General features: G+C 38.2%; 1 protein-coding gene across 9 annotated transcripts in view; it reads right to left on the bottom strand.

Annotated features, from left to right (window-relative positions):
• The window catches only part of LOC143654020 (uncharacterized), a 549,535-nt gene that overhangs the window by 169,869 nt on the left and 363,537 nt on the right, over window positions 1-16,129 (bottom strand). For all 9 annotated transcript variants that reach the window (XR_013161635.1, XR_013161637.1, XR_013161636.1 and 6 more), the window contains 2 exons: window positions 14,166-14,280; window positions 13,261-13,378 (listed from right to left, as the gene is read on the bottom strand). The gene's annotated coding sequence lies outside the window, so the exon portion shown is untranslated. The remainder of the gene's footprint in view (window positions 1-13,260; window positions 13,379-14,165; window positions 14,281-16,129) is intronic.

Below are 16,129 nucleotides of genomic sequence, written 5' to 3'. Positions count from 1 at the left end.
GGTTTGGAATTGACGGTCATAGTGACCAATTTCACTTTATTTTAGTGTCTGCTGATATTTCATATATGCATACACATATTAACGCACACATGCACACATATATATGTCAAACACTGTGTTCTGCAGCCCTATTTAGTTGTGGGATGTTGACTTCAAATCCCTTACTTGTGAGATTCTTATTTTCTATTTATAAAATGGGCAAGTCCTTCTAATAATGCAGAGAAATGCAGCTCAAATGACATGAGACTTCCAAAAATATTCTATAACTAGGAAAGCAATATGATACAAATATAGGATTTTTTTTCCTCCTGCAGGCATATCTTAGAGATATTGGGGTTTGGTTCCAGATCACCACAAAAAAGCATATATCAATGAAGCAAGTAACATGAATTTTTCGGCTTCCCAGTACATCTAAAAGTTATCTTTACACTACACTGTAGTCTATTAAGTGTGCGATAGCATCGTGTTGGAAAAAATATTCATATCTTAATGTAAAAATATTTTATCGCTAAAAAAATTAACCATCATCTGAGCCTTGAGGGAGTTGTAATCTTCTTGCTGGTAGAAGGTCTTACCTCAATGATGATGACTCCTGACTGATCAGTGGGGTGGCTGTTGAAGGTTGGGATGGCTGTAGCAATTTCTTACAATAAGATAACAATGAAGTTTGTCACATTGATTGTCTCTTCCTTTCATGAAGATTTCTCTGAATGATGTGATGCTGTTTAATAGCATTTTACCCACAGTGGAACTTCTTTCAAAATTGGAGCTAATCTTCTCAAACCTTGTCACTGCTTTATCAACTAAGTTGATATAATGTTCTAAGTAAATTGTTGTCATTTCCACAATGCTCACAGCATTCACTCTGTTCTGCCTAATGAGTATATTCCATCTCAACAAACCACTTCCTTTGCTCATCCATAAGAAGCAATTCCTCACCGTTAAAGTTTTATCATGAGACTGCAGCAATTCAGTCACATCTTCAGACTCCACTTCTAATTCTAGTTATCTTGCTATTTCTGCCACATCTACAGTTACTTCCATCACTGAAGACTTGAACTCCTCAAAGCCCTCGATAAGTATTGGAATCAACTTCTTCCAAACTCCTGTTAATGTTGATATTTTGACCTCCTCCCATGTAATCACAAATGTTTTTATTGGCATCTAGAATGATGAATCCTTTTCAGAAGCTTCTCAGTTTACTCTGCCCAGATACATAAGAGGAACCACTACCTATGACAGCTATAGCCTTATGAAATGTATTTCTTAAATAAGACTTGAAAGCCAAAATAACTCCTTGATCCATGGGCTGCAGAATGAATGTTGTGTTAGCAGGCATGAAAACACATTCACTGCCTTGTAAATCTCCTTCAGAGTGCTTGGGTGACCAGGTGTATTGTCGAAGAGCTGTCATATTTTGACAGTAATCATTTTTGGTAGGTTTCAACAGTGAGCTTAAAATATTCAGTCTATCATGTTGTAAACATATATGCTGTCATCCTGGCTTTGTTGTTTCATTTATAGAGCACAGACAGAGCAGATTTAACAATTCTTAAGAGTTTTAGGGTTTTCAGAATGGTAAATGAACACTGACTTCAATTTAAATCAACTTAAAGTCACCAGGTGCATTAGTCCCAAACAAGAGAGTCAGCATGTCCTTTGAAGCACTGAAGCCATCATTGACTTCTCCTCTAGCTATAAAAGTCTTAGATGCCATCTTTTTCCAATAGAAGACTGTTCCATCTGTAATGAAAATCTATTGTTTAACATAGCCACCTTCATCAATTATCTTAGCTAGATGTCTGGAGAACTTGCTGTAGCATCTATGTCAGCATTTGCTGCTCATCTTGTACTTTTATTTATGGAAATGGCTTCTTTCCTTAAACCTCATGAACAAACCTTTGCTAGCTTCAAACTTTTCTTCTGCAGTTTCCTTAGCTTTCATAGAATTGAAGAGGATTGAGGACTTGCTCTGGATTAGGCTTTGGCTTTAGGGAATGTTGTGGCTGGTTTGATCTTCTATCCAGACCACTAAAACTTTCTGTATATCAGCAATAAGGCCATTTTGCTTTCTTATTATCAACGTAGTCACTGGAATAGTACTTAATTTCCTTTAAGAAATCTTCCTTTGCATTTACACCATAGCTAACTGCTTGACATTAAGAGCCTAGCTTTCAGTCTGTCTTGGCTTTCAATATGACTTCCTCTCTAAGCTTTATCATTTTTAGCTACTGATTAAAAATGAGAGATGTATGAATCTTCCTTTCATGTGAACACTTAGAAGCCATTGTTGGGTTATTACTAGGCCTAATATCAACATTGTTGTATCTCATGGAAAAGGGCAGCCTGAGGAAAGGGAGAGAGACGGGGACTGGATGGTTGGTGGGGCAGTCAGAACACATGCAACATTTATCAACTAAGTGCACCATTTTATATGGGCACAGATTGTGGGACTGCCAAATAATTATGATAGTAACATTAAAGATCACTGATCACAGATCATTATAACAGATATAATATTGAAAAAGTTTGAAATATTGCAAGAATTATCAAACTGTAACAGAGACATGAAGTAAGCATATGCCATTGAAAAAATGGTGCCTATAGTGTAGTACCTATACTTGCTCAACATAGGGTTCCACGAACTTCAATTCTTGAAAAAAAAAACAAAACAGTGTCTGCAAAGTACCATAAAACAGAGCATAAAACAATGTATGTCTATGTATTACCTAGGATTCTCTAGAGAAACAGAATCAGCAGGAGGTACATTTACATTTAAATGTAAATTTACATGTAAATTTACATTTACATCCATAAATGTAAAATTTATAAAAGTGTCTCCCGTAACTGTGGGGATGTAGAGTTCAAGGTCTGTATGGCAAGCCACAAGCTGGGGGCTCTGATGAAGATCCTCAATGAACTCTCAGGAGAGGCTGGCTGGGCAACCATGGGGATGTAAGGGTCCAAGATCCGTAGGGCAGACCACAAGCTGCCAGCTCCAAAGAAGGTCCTCGATGAACTCTCAGGAGAGGCTGGCTGGTTGAAGCAGGAAGAGTGACTGTCTCATCTGAAACCTCCTTAAAAGCCTTCTGGTGATTAGATTAAACACCACTCATTGCAGAAGACACTCCCCTTAGCTGATTATAAATGCAATCAGCTGTGCATGCAGCTAACGTGTTTATGATTTAAGTCCATGATATGTCCTCATAGCAACACACAGGCCAGTGCTTGCCTGATCAGGCAACCAGCACCATCACCTTGCCAAGTTGACACATGAACCTGACCATGACAGCCTATATTTCTGTTGAGAGACCAAGAATATAACTAAAACATTCTTGTAAAAGAATTTCCATCCAGAAGATGGAGGAAAACTGTTTTTACACATTTCACATCAATGTATGCTTTTGAAGGGCCTATACTGGTGATCTCCCACTTGGATTGGTGAGACCACAGAATGCCTCGCAATGTTTTCACTGCAGACTGCCTGCTTTCTCCTCCCTATCCTGAACTGAGAAGAGCTTACTAACATGGTTAGCTGACAGGTAACTTTATTCATCTCTTATCTTACTTTCTCTGTTTTTTTTGCTTCAGTCAAGCAAAGAAAAAAGAGAGTAATATTCTAATTAAAAAGATAAAACTTGGCTTTTATTTTCTTTCTCACAATAACATTTCCCTCCATATTACACTGTCTGTAATAGAAAAACTTGTCTTTTAAGAGTCACATAGCAGTCATTAAAAGGAATAAAAAGCTTTATAAACAAGGCTTAGCAATTCATTCCCAGCACCCTTACCAATTTGTGCTAACTAGAATCTTTAAAAACCAGGCCTTAGTAAAAATCCCATAAAGAACATTAGCTTTCAAATTTTGTGTGCATGGGAGCTGCCTGGGGTGCCTGTTTAAATTGCGGATTTGGGAGCCTCATCTGTAATTAATCTGATTCAGTTTAGGTCTGGGTGTCCCCCAGGAATCTTCATTTTAACTCATACCCCAGATAATTCTAATATATGTAATCTGAAAAACAAAGTTCCACTATATTGGTTTTTGGGAATCAAGAACAGGATACCAAACCTGATCTTCATTTAAAAAAGATAGCCTCAAATATGCCTAGCATTCATTCATTCATTCATTCATTCATTTAACAAATAAGCACTGTGTCTACATGTTCTAGACACTATGTAAAAAACCAGTATAGTTTCTGGTCTCAAAGCTTATAATACACTTAAGAAAATAAACAAACAGACCAGGAGCCAAGTTTCTGCTGACCACCCCCCTCCCCCCACCCCATGCCCTATGTCATGAGACCAATTGAAATTGTTACTCCCATTACTTTTAGTAGCATCTGGGAGCATTGGGCAAAAGGTCCTCAAACGTCTTCATGTTTTGGACAGAAGCACTATCTCAATGACAGTGGAAGAGCCACAAAACCACCTTATGATGCAAACTTTTAGGTTTTTTTGTGGGAAATAGGGGGATGATAAGTGGTCAGCAAAGAATCCTTACTATTTGGGAGGAATCCCTCAATATGTAAGTCTTCATGTAAGGCATAACCAATTGATAATCTTGTCTAGGACTTTGAATCATGAGGGATTGGTGAAAAAATAGAGGCCTGTCATGATAATATTTTTAGAGTCTGTACCTGATGTCCAGCAGCAGTGCTGAGGATTCAGACACAGTGGTAGTGAAGGTATAGCATTGGCAGTAACACTGGCAACATCATAACCAGATTGTTTCTGGGTGTGAAGTAGCCTCCTTCAGCTCAACCCATTCTCCAAGATTGGTCTCCAGCTTTCAAAATGATTCTGTAAGTCATCTTATATTTTTCCAATAAATTGCTTTTCTGTTTAAGTTGGCCAGTCAGTTTTTGTTGCTTATAATCAAGAACCCTAACTCTTACAGAAACTGTAACCAGCAAGTAGATAACAGAAAACAGAACCTTGGAGAATTGGCAGAGGAAAAATTTGAGATTGGAAATATGGACTACATGAGCATGAACTCAGGGAGAATTCCACTAGCACCGGAACCTGGAAAACTTTAGAACATGGTGATAAATCAACCAGTTAAATACTCATCTCTCTTTACTTAGAATGAAATGCCCATTGAAGACAAGTCCCTCTGGAATTAAGCTGCCACTGGCATAGAACAGTGAAAGGAATGCAGAATTTAAACATTCTAAGGCCCTACTTGATTTGTATTGACAAGTGCCAAAACCTAGCAAACACATTATCATTTAACGAGATAACTTACAGAAAGAACACATAAATTCTCAGATAAATAAAACTGATGAAACCCAGGGACCAAGCTAAAATAATGTTTTGCATCTTGATGCAATGTAGCACAGAAAATTATGTCTAATTCACAGCCATTGTTCTGGTGCTGGTGGGACCCTGTGAATATATAGGAAGTTTGGAAGTATTTGGAGTACCCTGAATCCTTACTTCCCACCAAGCCTTGGCCAGCCCTCCTCCCTGTCATGGAAGCCTTCTTCCTTTGCTTGAGAAGGTGCTATTACCCTTTATGTAAGGGAGATACCTTCCCAAGGGAGCCAATTCTTCTCACATCTAATTCTCTTCCTCTCTTTGTCTCTAAAGTAAAAAACTACAGCCAGATCCCAAAATGTCCTATGGAGCCAGTTACAAGATCAAGTCAGGGAAAAGAAGGCTTACACATAAAACATTTCCAGTATGCTGCAAATTTACATCTGCTATAATCTTGACAATATAGGTAGCAATAGATTCTGAGGTGGAATGGGCAAGGATGAATTAGTCTGGATTTATTGACATGGGTGCCAGAGATTCTACATCAAGCCTGATAGCTCAAAGAGCTCAGAGTAGTTCTAATTCTTTGCTCAGCTGGTTAATGAAATCCTGGACAAGATACAGTGTCTACATAATATTAATGTGAGATTTTAGTTGTTTTTTGATTAAAGTAGAGAAAGGAATCCAAAGATATGGAAAATAGAAATTCTGCCATGGCTTTATCTAATATTGTATGTCCAATGTCCAACCACTTCCTAATTAAGTCCCTAATAGGTCCAGAAACAGCCCTTTCACCAATGTCTTGAGAAATGCAAAAGCAAGCGAACTGCCAGCATTTTTTAAATTGGCAGAATGTTGGTGAGAGACACTAAAGATGAAATGAGTTTCTTGATTTCAGTGTGGATGGGGGAAGTCTGTGGTGGCAGAAATCAAATAATATCAGATAATTACAAGAGGCGTGGCCATGTAGAATCAGAATGATCTGACCCAAAGGTATCTTAAATAGTTTTTATTTGTTCATAATATCCTTAGGTCTAGAATAGATAGGAAGCCCACTAAGGCCCTACTTGATTTGTACTGACAAGAGCCAAAACCTAGCAAATAAACTTCAAGGCTACTGAATAGATATCTGATTGAAGGTTCCATGTGCATCACAGTCCCTTTTCCATTTTCCCAATCTGAGTTCACAGAAAATGAAAATAAAGATGATATTATACTGTGACTCATCTACTTTGCCTTCCCCAAGAGGACCTATGATCATTTAATAGAGTAACTGCATTAGGGAAAGGGAAATACCTAGAGCTTTGGGTGATTAGACATTACTTATGAGATGATTCCAGGGGATTTAGACTATTACTCTGTTTGACAATCAAAGTGGGAACATATGGAGGTCAAGTGATGAATAGTGATACTAATCTATTTCATACTAAGACCATCTTGTAGCTATTTCCCCAATACTAAGAACAGAGTTTGTATTAGTAGCTGCTGGAATGCAGTATACAAGAATTGGAATGCTTTTATAAAGGGAATTTGATAAGTTATAAGTTTACAGTTCTAAGCCTATAAAAAATGTCCCAACTAAGGCATCCAGTAAAAGATACCTTAATTCAAGAAAGGCTGATGGGTCTGAAAAACCTCTGTTAGCTGGATAGTCATGTGGCTGGCATGAGCTGATCTCTTGTTTATGGGCTTTGTTGCTTTCAGCCTCTGTTCCTGTGAAGGTTCTTCACTCTAATTCTCTGGAACTGGCTTTAATCTCTTGCCTTCCCTTGGTTCTCTCCAGCTTCTGCCTTGCTTAACATCTCATGGTGATGTCTGTTGGGCTCCAAGCATCAAAAATCTGTGTCCAAGGGTTGGATCTGTGTCAACTCTGCTCTGAAGTTTCTGTTGACTCCGTTGTTTCTGAGGTTTCTCAAAAATGTTTCTCCTTTTAAAGACTCCAGTAAACTAATCAAGACCCACCTACAATAGGTGGAGTTGCATCTCTGTGGAGATAATCTAATCAAAAGTTTCTGACCTACAATGTTGAATCAGGATTAAAAGAAACTGCTGCCTCCACAAGATCAAATTAGGATTAAAACATATTTTTTCTAGGGTACATAATACTTTCAAACTGACAAAGAGTTGGATTAAGATAATCCTTATCAATTACAGAATCTACATCTTTGTTTCTGACCCATGGAGCTTTTATGATGGGAATGGAAACCTCTGGATCACTGCATCCCTATCAAATGCTAAATCTAAAGTAATCCTCCTTAGGATGAATTCTCAGAAGATATGTACCATCTCCAACAAACTGAAAAATTCAATGGTGATGATTCGTATTTTATCTCCATTCAACTTTTTAGCTTGTCTAACGTACAGTATAGACAGTCATAAGTTCAATCATGTAAGAATCTTATTAAATTTTATATTCTTTGTGTGATTTCAATATTGGAGCAAATTAACACAGTCGAATATATAGCCGCTGATTTGATGATTATTTTTCCTCTATACTAAAATACCAGAAGCTATTTGATTTTTTAATGTATCTTCAGAGGTTTGCTTCATGATTACTTGAGCATTTCACTCTGTGTCCCAGTTTATTCTGGAGGGCATCTTACAGGGCAAAATGTTGACTATATTGAAGACATTATCTTAAAGTCTCTGCAGAGTAGGAGGCAGCAAGAATAACATGATGAAATACATTTGTGCAGAGAGTGATGATTAAATCCCAAAAGAGTACGTGATATTATAACCTCAGAGGATTCCAGTGATCTGGGGCATACCGAAATATCATCTCTAAAGTAGAGGGCAAGTTTCTGCAACTAGTGACCTATATACCACTAAAAAAGAAACACTGGTGGGCTTTAGACTTTGAAAGCAACATATGCTTCATTTGGCCATACTTTCCTGAACTATGTTCTTAGTGGTAAAACCTTCACCTCTGATACAGACAGAAAGCAAAAGAAGGTTTTCTATTTGCAGTGCTTTCATCTCTGCCCCTTAGCATTCATACTATTTGATCTAGCAGATCAAACAGTAACTGAAATATTTCTAGAAATTTGTAAAGAGCCCTTGGCAAGCCTTAGGAGGATAATCATGGGACAGGTATGAGGCCATGTACTCCGGGGCAAATAACTATATTCTTTTTGAGAATTGGCCCTTGGTTTTCTACTAGGACCTGACAGAAATTGCATGCCTGGCGGTAAGATCCCTTGGAATCTGAGCTGCCCATCATGAATGTGGTCATTACCTGATTCATTTAGTCATGAAACTTATTCTCATTGAATTGAAGCAGTTTATATGGACCATATCCTACACAAGCCCTGAAGGCAAAATCAGAAGCATGAACCCCTCTGGGACCTGACTGGGGTAGGACCTACTTCTAAACTCAGGATTTAGTTCCTTGATGTCTGTCAGACTAAGGACTTCAGTTTCTTATTGGCCGTTGGCCAGAGATCAGCCTTGGTTACTTGCCACAAGGACTGTTCTACAGGACAGCTCATGACATGGGGGCTTGCTTTATCACAGTAAGCAAAAGGGAGAGTCAACAGAGAGGGACTGATGGCAAGACAAAAGATATGATCTTATGTAAATGTAAGTACACAAGTGATATCCCATCATTCTTTTGTTTAGAAGCAAGTCACAGATTCTACCCTGCTCTTGGAGAGGGGATTACTCAAAAGCCTGAGTATCAGGAGGTAGGGATAACTGGGAGATATCTTAGAGTTTGACCACAGAGAGGCTGACTGAGGAAAGTGCCTGTGAGAATGAAGAGGAAACAATTAGGGAGTGGGAAGGCAGTTTGAAGAGAGACGTGACCAGCTCTAGTATCCTGGAGATACAGGGGAGTCAAACATGATACTGGGCCCGTGATATTATGCTTATCTTTTCCTCAGATAATATTCTAGTTGTCCCTTTATATATTGTAATACAAACAAACATTTTAAACTGTTTTCCAGTTTCATTAAAAGCATGAAGGAAATTTTTTGCATGTTTAACTCTTCAAGTGTTGAAGACAAGCTTATGATATTTTAGAAAAGCTATAAAAATAGCTATGCTTTCTTTATCAATTTATTATTTATCAGGAATGATCTCGTGAATGACTTATAAATTAGAGTTTTCTTTTTACAGTGTTGTGGTTGCTTAACTTAGCTTTCTAGAGACTTTTTCCCGCATGCCAGATGAGTCTGCATCACAATCAGATTCTTACCTATTTTTTTCAGATGGAATGTTTTTCTTTTGCATTTGGAGAAAATGTTAATTAACACATTAGGTATGTATTTGGTACATTTGGTTGCAAATGCAAACAGTCTAATCTTCTGTTTATTAGAGCCCTTTGTCTGAATCATTCAAATGAGTAACAGTACACTGAGCCATCACCACCATCACCAAAATGATTCAGTTGTCCTAAAAGTACCCCCCACTTTTTTTGAAGACATGTATTATGAATTATGCAAATTGCATTGTCATTTCATCACCATGGTAACCACTATAGCAACACTCGAAAGAATGGTCATGTTAATTACTTCACTAACAAGAGATTCTGGCCAAATTGTTTTATACTGAACTTAATAGAGAAAGTTGATGGTATCCGCAGGAACTAAATATTGTTGGGGATTTTGTACATTGGTGCTCCATACTGATGTTGAAGGAACAGCAGTGAGGAAGCTGAGGTACACTGAGATGGCTTTCCCCTCATCATTGAGGTTTATCCTTTACTAGAGGAAAGTACAACTGGAGTGTGGAAAGGGAAAGCCAGTTTCCAAGTGCCTACCATGAGCTACATGCTCTCTCGCTCTCGCTCTCTCTCTCTCTGATTTGATTTATTCCTTCCAACAAATCTATGGGGTAAGTACTATTGTTTGGCCTGCTGACTGATGAGAAAGTAGAGGTTCAGAGAAATCTAGTAATTCATCATTCAGCTAACAAATAATTAGTGATTATTTTCATTAAGCACTATGGACCAAACTTATAAATAGAATTGGGGAAACTAAGATTTAAAACAAAGTCCATCTGACTTTAGAGACCATGCTTCTTCTACTGTAACATTTTGTCACCGGTCAACATTTAGTTGCAATTTGTCTTTCCCCTCTGAGCTCTTGCCTGATGATAGAAGGGAAGAGTCTGTGCACGTGTGTGTGTGTGTGAGTGGGTGTATGTGCATGTGAACTGCAGATGAGGGGCAGATATTTTCATCTCCATGGTCAGGAAAAAGTGTAGCCTTTCCTACAAGAAGGAAGAATACAACATAATATAATGACATCTAGTTAGGGAAGCCCCTGCTGCCAAAAGAAATTTTTTTTTCTTTAGCTTTTTCAAGGGGCAAAGCCTTCTCAAATGCAATGAGACCCTTACGATTAAACTGCAGAGAAGCAACCCAAAGAGTTAATTTCACATATATAAATGACTTCCTTGCTACACGTATTCACAGGGCAGTAGGAGCGCTGCACCTAACAGACTGGGAACACAGAATGAAACACTGAAGATCACTTTTTATTTGCTTGTCCTGAAATGTTGTCCAGAAACCAAAAAGGAAGGAATGGCTATGGAATTCTTGTCTGCTCTCAAATTCACCATGCCACATCACAAATACCATTAGGTGTGGGGATTCAGGGATAAACAAAAAACAAACAGAGCATCTGCCTTCGTGGATGTGGCAATTATGTGATGGTGACTGACAATAAGTAATAAAATGACACACAAATAAATGTAAAATCGCAACTGTTGTAAACTCTATGAAAGAAAGTATATTATGCTATGAGAAGGAATAACAGTGAGGCTTGTCTCTGTCTGGGGATGCGATAGTTAGGAAAGGCTATCCTCTATAATGGAATCTGAGTTGGGATAATACCATCACCTTTTTCCTTAATCCAGCTACCCTATATCTGTTCATCATCTTCATAAATGGTGCCACAATGTATCCATCAGCTAAAGCCAGAAAAATGGACAACATCTCTGACTTCTCTTCCTCCTTCACACCCATTCAATCACCAGATCCTTTCTCTCCATCTTTTAAATTATTTTCTCTTTCCACATTGGGATAACCATGGTTCAGGGCTCCAATCATATCTTTATCTGGACTAACTCCAAAATTGAGTGGGGGTGGAGGGGCTCCACAGCATCCTTACACCAAATAACAGTTGTCAGTTTTCACTCGTCTTTATCCCTTACTAGGATTGTGACTTATATGAAGGTAAGAGCCATATCTTTTCTTGTTTACCACTGTAGCCCCAAAACTTGAAAAGTACAAGGCCCACTATAAGTGTTCATTAAATATTTGTTGGAGAAAAGAAAGCAATCCCTAAGAATGCTTCATTTTCCTTCCCTTATTTTATTGACTTTGAAATGGTAAGAGGAACTTTGTTCATCTGCATTGAGCCATGCTGTAAATGAAAACTTCTGCAATGATGAAAATATTCTATATCTGTGCTGTTCAATATGGTAGTCACTAGCCACACGGGGCCACTGAGCACTTTAAATGTGACCAGTGTGACTGAGAAATGAAATTTTAATAAGATTTTATTTTAAACTTAAATAGTCCCACATGGCTAGTGCCTACCATATTGAACAGCACAGGTCTAAAGGAGCCACACTGGCAAGGCCAACCTCTTGTGCCCCATCTGTATTACCCCTCCCTCACCATTTCTGCTTCCCTATTGTTGATAATGTGCTCTTTTTTCTTTGTATGCTGTATGGCGGGGGTCACGTTTCATTATTTTTCCATGTGAGTATCCCGTTAGTGCAGCACCATTTTGTTGAATTTTGGTTTGGTTGTTTTTGTGTTTGTTTTGCTTGTTGGTTTGTCTTTGGGGAAGTGCATGGACCAGGAATCGAACCCAGGTCTCCCATATGGCAGGTGAGAATTCTACCACTGAACCACCCTTGCACCCCTGATAATGTGTTCTCCATTGCAATTTTTTCTACTGTTTTGAGGAATTCCTCTAATCTTTTAGATCCTTTGCTAGACCAGGCAGCAAAAGCCAAATAAATGAATACAACAGATAGAATGCCATTTACTTTTCTTTTTCAACAGCCTTAATGAAGGGTCACTTCAATCTCACAAATACTGGTCTCTTCTATTTATATTATCAAGAGTAGATAGAGTATATTTCCAAAATACTCTCTACAATGGTAAAATGGTGCAATAAGCAAATAGCCTCTCAGACTATTATGCTAAATGCTCCAAATTCAACTAAAAAAAAAAAGGCAACAAGGGTTTAATGTGAACATTGCTCTTCATTGTTTTGATATACAGAGAAAACACAGACTGTAAAACAGCAGAGAGCAGAGAGAAAGGCTTGAGAGAGAAAATGAGCACATAATCTTTGCTTTCTCACACAAAGCTAAGCAATGATCATTACTAAAATCATCATTATTAAAACGTCATCAGGGCGGAGAATGCAGAGCTCTGGACTGGGAGTCAGCTTCTTTCACACTAGACAGACTTGCTTGGGCAAGATGCACAACCTCTCTGGACCGCAGTATTTTCCCCTCTCTGAACTTATCTTCCTTATCTGGTCAGGTTTGCATAAGTTTCCAATGTAATAATGCAAGCCAAAAGGGTATGCAATATGAGTTATTCTTACTATTACATGTGATGAGGCCATTTAAAAATTTCCCCACTCTCTTTGCCTCCTAATAAAAACTTCAGAGAAGAAAATAAATAAGAACATAATCTATGCATTGTCCTAACAGCCGTACTAGCCCATTTACTTACCTTCAGCTCATTGAAATATTTCTGAAAGCATATTGTTTCTACTAAGCATTTCTTTCAGAAAAATAATGACTTCCACACTTGTCCTTGAGCCTGGAAGTACCATAAGACTTCATACAAAGGATCAGATTATATCTTGGCTGAGCTGGATGGGAGGGATGGGGCTGGCAGCAAATCGTTGGAATATAAAACAGGGCAATGTCTGCAAACAGATTATCTTTGGCTTTCTCTTATTTACTCTTGAGGATCTCCTTCAACTTCCACATTACACCAATTTCAAGCTATATATGCCAATGCCTACTCACCCTTAAATGCTGTAGTCCAGTTATTGGACCAAGGGCTATCCTTAGTCCTGAGAGAGGACATCCATTCAACAAATTTTAAATACATTTCCAATATATATGCAATACTATACAGGATGCTCTGGAAAAGGGAAAGGAAAAAAAAGAAAGCCTAAGAAGTTAAGATCTGAAGCTCAAATGCCCATAGATGATATAATGAGATAATAGTGTATGCCGGGGAAAAGAAGCTCTGCCTGTGCATCAATTTAAATCCCCTAGACTTTCTAATAGCCAGCCCCCCAGTGTACTGTACTTGGCATTTCAATGGCATTCCTACTTTGAATAGAAAGAATATTAATAGTATGTGGGTGAAAATTCAGATTTGCAAATTTTATTTTCAGTTCAGACAAAACCACTAGAAAACGACAGCCTACACACTATACATGGAGGATTCCATTAGGTTAGATCAGACAGAGTGTCTGAAATAGTTTAGATATATATTTCTAAATTGTTTTAGTAAAGTTTAATTACTCATGGTATGGTATATAACATGTGAGAAGATTACCACTATTTTCTTATTCCATAAGAATGTAGCTTCATTAAATTGATCTGGCATTATTAAAAGTTCTATATACAAACTGTAATGCAAATGAAATATTACTGTTTTCATAGGTTTATACTAAAATTACATCCACCTAATCGACCATGATGCATGTATATATGCACAGTTGCTTCCTGTGTTTGTTCATTCAACATATATACTATGGAACAGAGATCATTTTAGACAGGTCAGCACAATCTTACTAGTTAGACATTCTGATTCTAGTATGCCAAATCATGTCCTTCTTAGTAAATTAGAGTAGTTCAAAAATGCCTATTTTTTTTAATAATAACTTTTTGAGAGAGGCACCTTGAAAAGACAGCCTTACTTTCATGAGCAGAAACCAAGAAGGGACAGAATAGATAGGACATGGAGCTGTCACAGTAAATATCTTCTTGTTCATCTGATATCTTGAGAACCAACTTGACCCATCCAGAATTCTCCTGTAAGAGGCAAAGCAATGAAAAAATCTCTAAGAGGAGTCATCAACATTAGCTCTGTGGCCAGCTGCATCCCCACCACGGAAAAGAGCCAAGAAGCAAGCAGTGCCATTGCCACCTCTTTCTTTTTGTCCAGAACTCAAATAAATAGACCTTTGCTAAGTATTAACACATATTTAATTCAGTCAGAATGTGAAGATGGGTTAAGGAGAATTGAAATTGGCAAACATAAATGGCTTGGGTTAAACTCAGAAAACATTTTGGAAAAAAGAAAAAGTGATGTGTCTAGAAGAATGTCTGTTGCACTGTGGAAGCAGCAGATAATTAACTTCACCCAGACATTGACTGAGCCCTCCTGGGCACAATGACCTATCTTTCTCTGGCCAAATAAACCAGGCTCTTATTCTCAAGGGGCCTGTAACTCCAGTAACTGGAGGAATTCATCAGAGCAAAGTTTGGCAATAAAAGAATAACACAAAAAGCTGTTCCCATTCATTCATTCATTCATTCATTCACTCACCCATTCATTTGTTCTTACATGCTTTCATCAAATACAGGTTTCTACAATATGCCAGGCAATCCATCAAGTATGAACAACAAAAGAGATGTTAATTATATTCTTTCAGAGATTATGATAGATAATGACAAGTAAATAATTTAACAATTAAAAAACCATTAAGCAGTATTTTGAAAATTGTGACACAATTTCTTCTATGGAGGAGGAGAAAAAGGGAATAGTGATTGAAAATAGAATAACCCACTTATAGTATTAGAGGAGGTGTGAAAGAGGAAGAGGGATGAGGAGCAAGAGTAGGGGCAGATGCAGCAGCAGGAGAAGCATTTCAGGGAGAAGGGAGCACTTGTGTTAAAGCCCCAAGGTGGAAAATAAAGGTTGATATGTTGAAACAACTGAAAGGCAACCGGTGAGGGCCTGGAATATTTTATTGAGGAGGAGGCAACACAAAAATCTTCACCCCAAATCCATTTACATTCATTTCAAAATGATTTCTATTCAGTTGACTTGAGACTAATACCAGAGTTACTAAACTAATGTGAACAGTGATAGGGTGATACCAGCTCCAGCAGACACTCAAGGAACAAGGCAAACCAGATAAAGTGGTGTGTCTCCACTTGCACATTTGCTTTCTCTGCCTCCTCCTCCTCCACAGGGAACTTCAGGTGACCAGAAGGCAGGGCATCTCCATTCAGCACGTAGATGCTGCCATTGGTATGGCAGAAACAGCAAAACAACCACAGCTTTGTCATCTGTTAGGCACTTGCTATGGGTCAGGCACTGTACTAAGCTCTGTGCATGCTGGTGACATACTCACTTCCTGGGCCCCTCACTAGCATTAAGAGTGACCCTGAATGCATCGGCTGTATCGTGGCACTACTCTGTTCAGAGCTCTCTTATGGCTTCCAATGCCATTGAGGCAAAGCTAAGGTCTTTTCAGTGGTTTCCTAAGCACTGAAATCGTTTCTATACCCCCTCATTTCTAACTACTCTCCCTCTCTCACTACAATCCCTCCAACTCTCTGCCATTCTATAAAGCACACCATGAAAGCAGTGCCTCAAAGTCTTTGCATTTGTTACCCCTACGCTTAGGAGCTTTTTGTTGTAGTCACTCAGAGATTTCAGTCCCTTGCTTCCCTCAAATCCTTGCTGGCTTTCTCCATCCATCCCATCTAAAACTGCACCTCTCCTAGGTCTTCCTCTTAACTGCTTTGTTTTCCTGAATAGCCTGTATCTTATTATAATGAGCTATAAAATGTCATTATTTATGTTGCTTAGTTTTTCTCTCTCCTAGACTATAAACTCCATGAAGGCATGGATTTTTACCTGTTTTGTTCA

This window comes from Tamandua tetradactyla, chromosome 13 (genome assembly GCF_023851605.1).
Source record: "Tamandua tetradactyla isolate mTamTet1 chromosome 13, mTamTet1.pri, whole genome shotgun sequence".
Lineage (NCBI taxonomy): Eukaryota > Metazoa > Chordata > Mammalia > Pilosa > Myrmecophagidae > Tamandua > Tamandua tetradactyla.
This window is presented reverse-complemented; position numbering and strand designations above follow the sequence as displayed.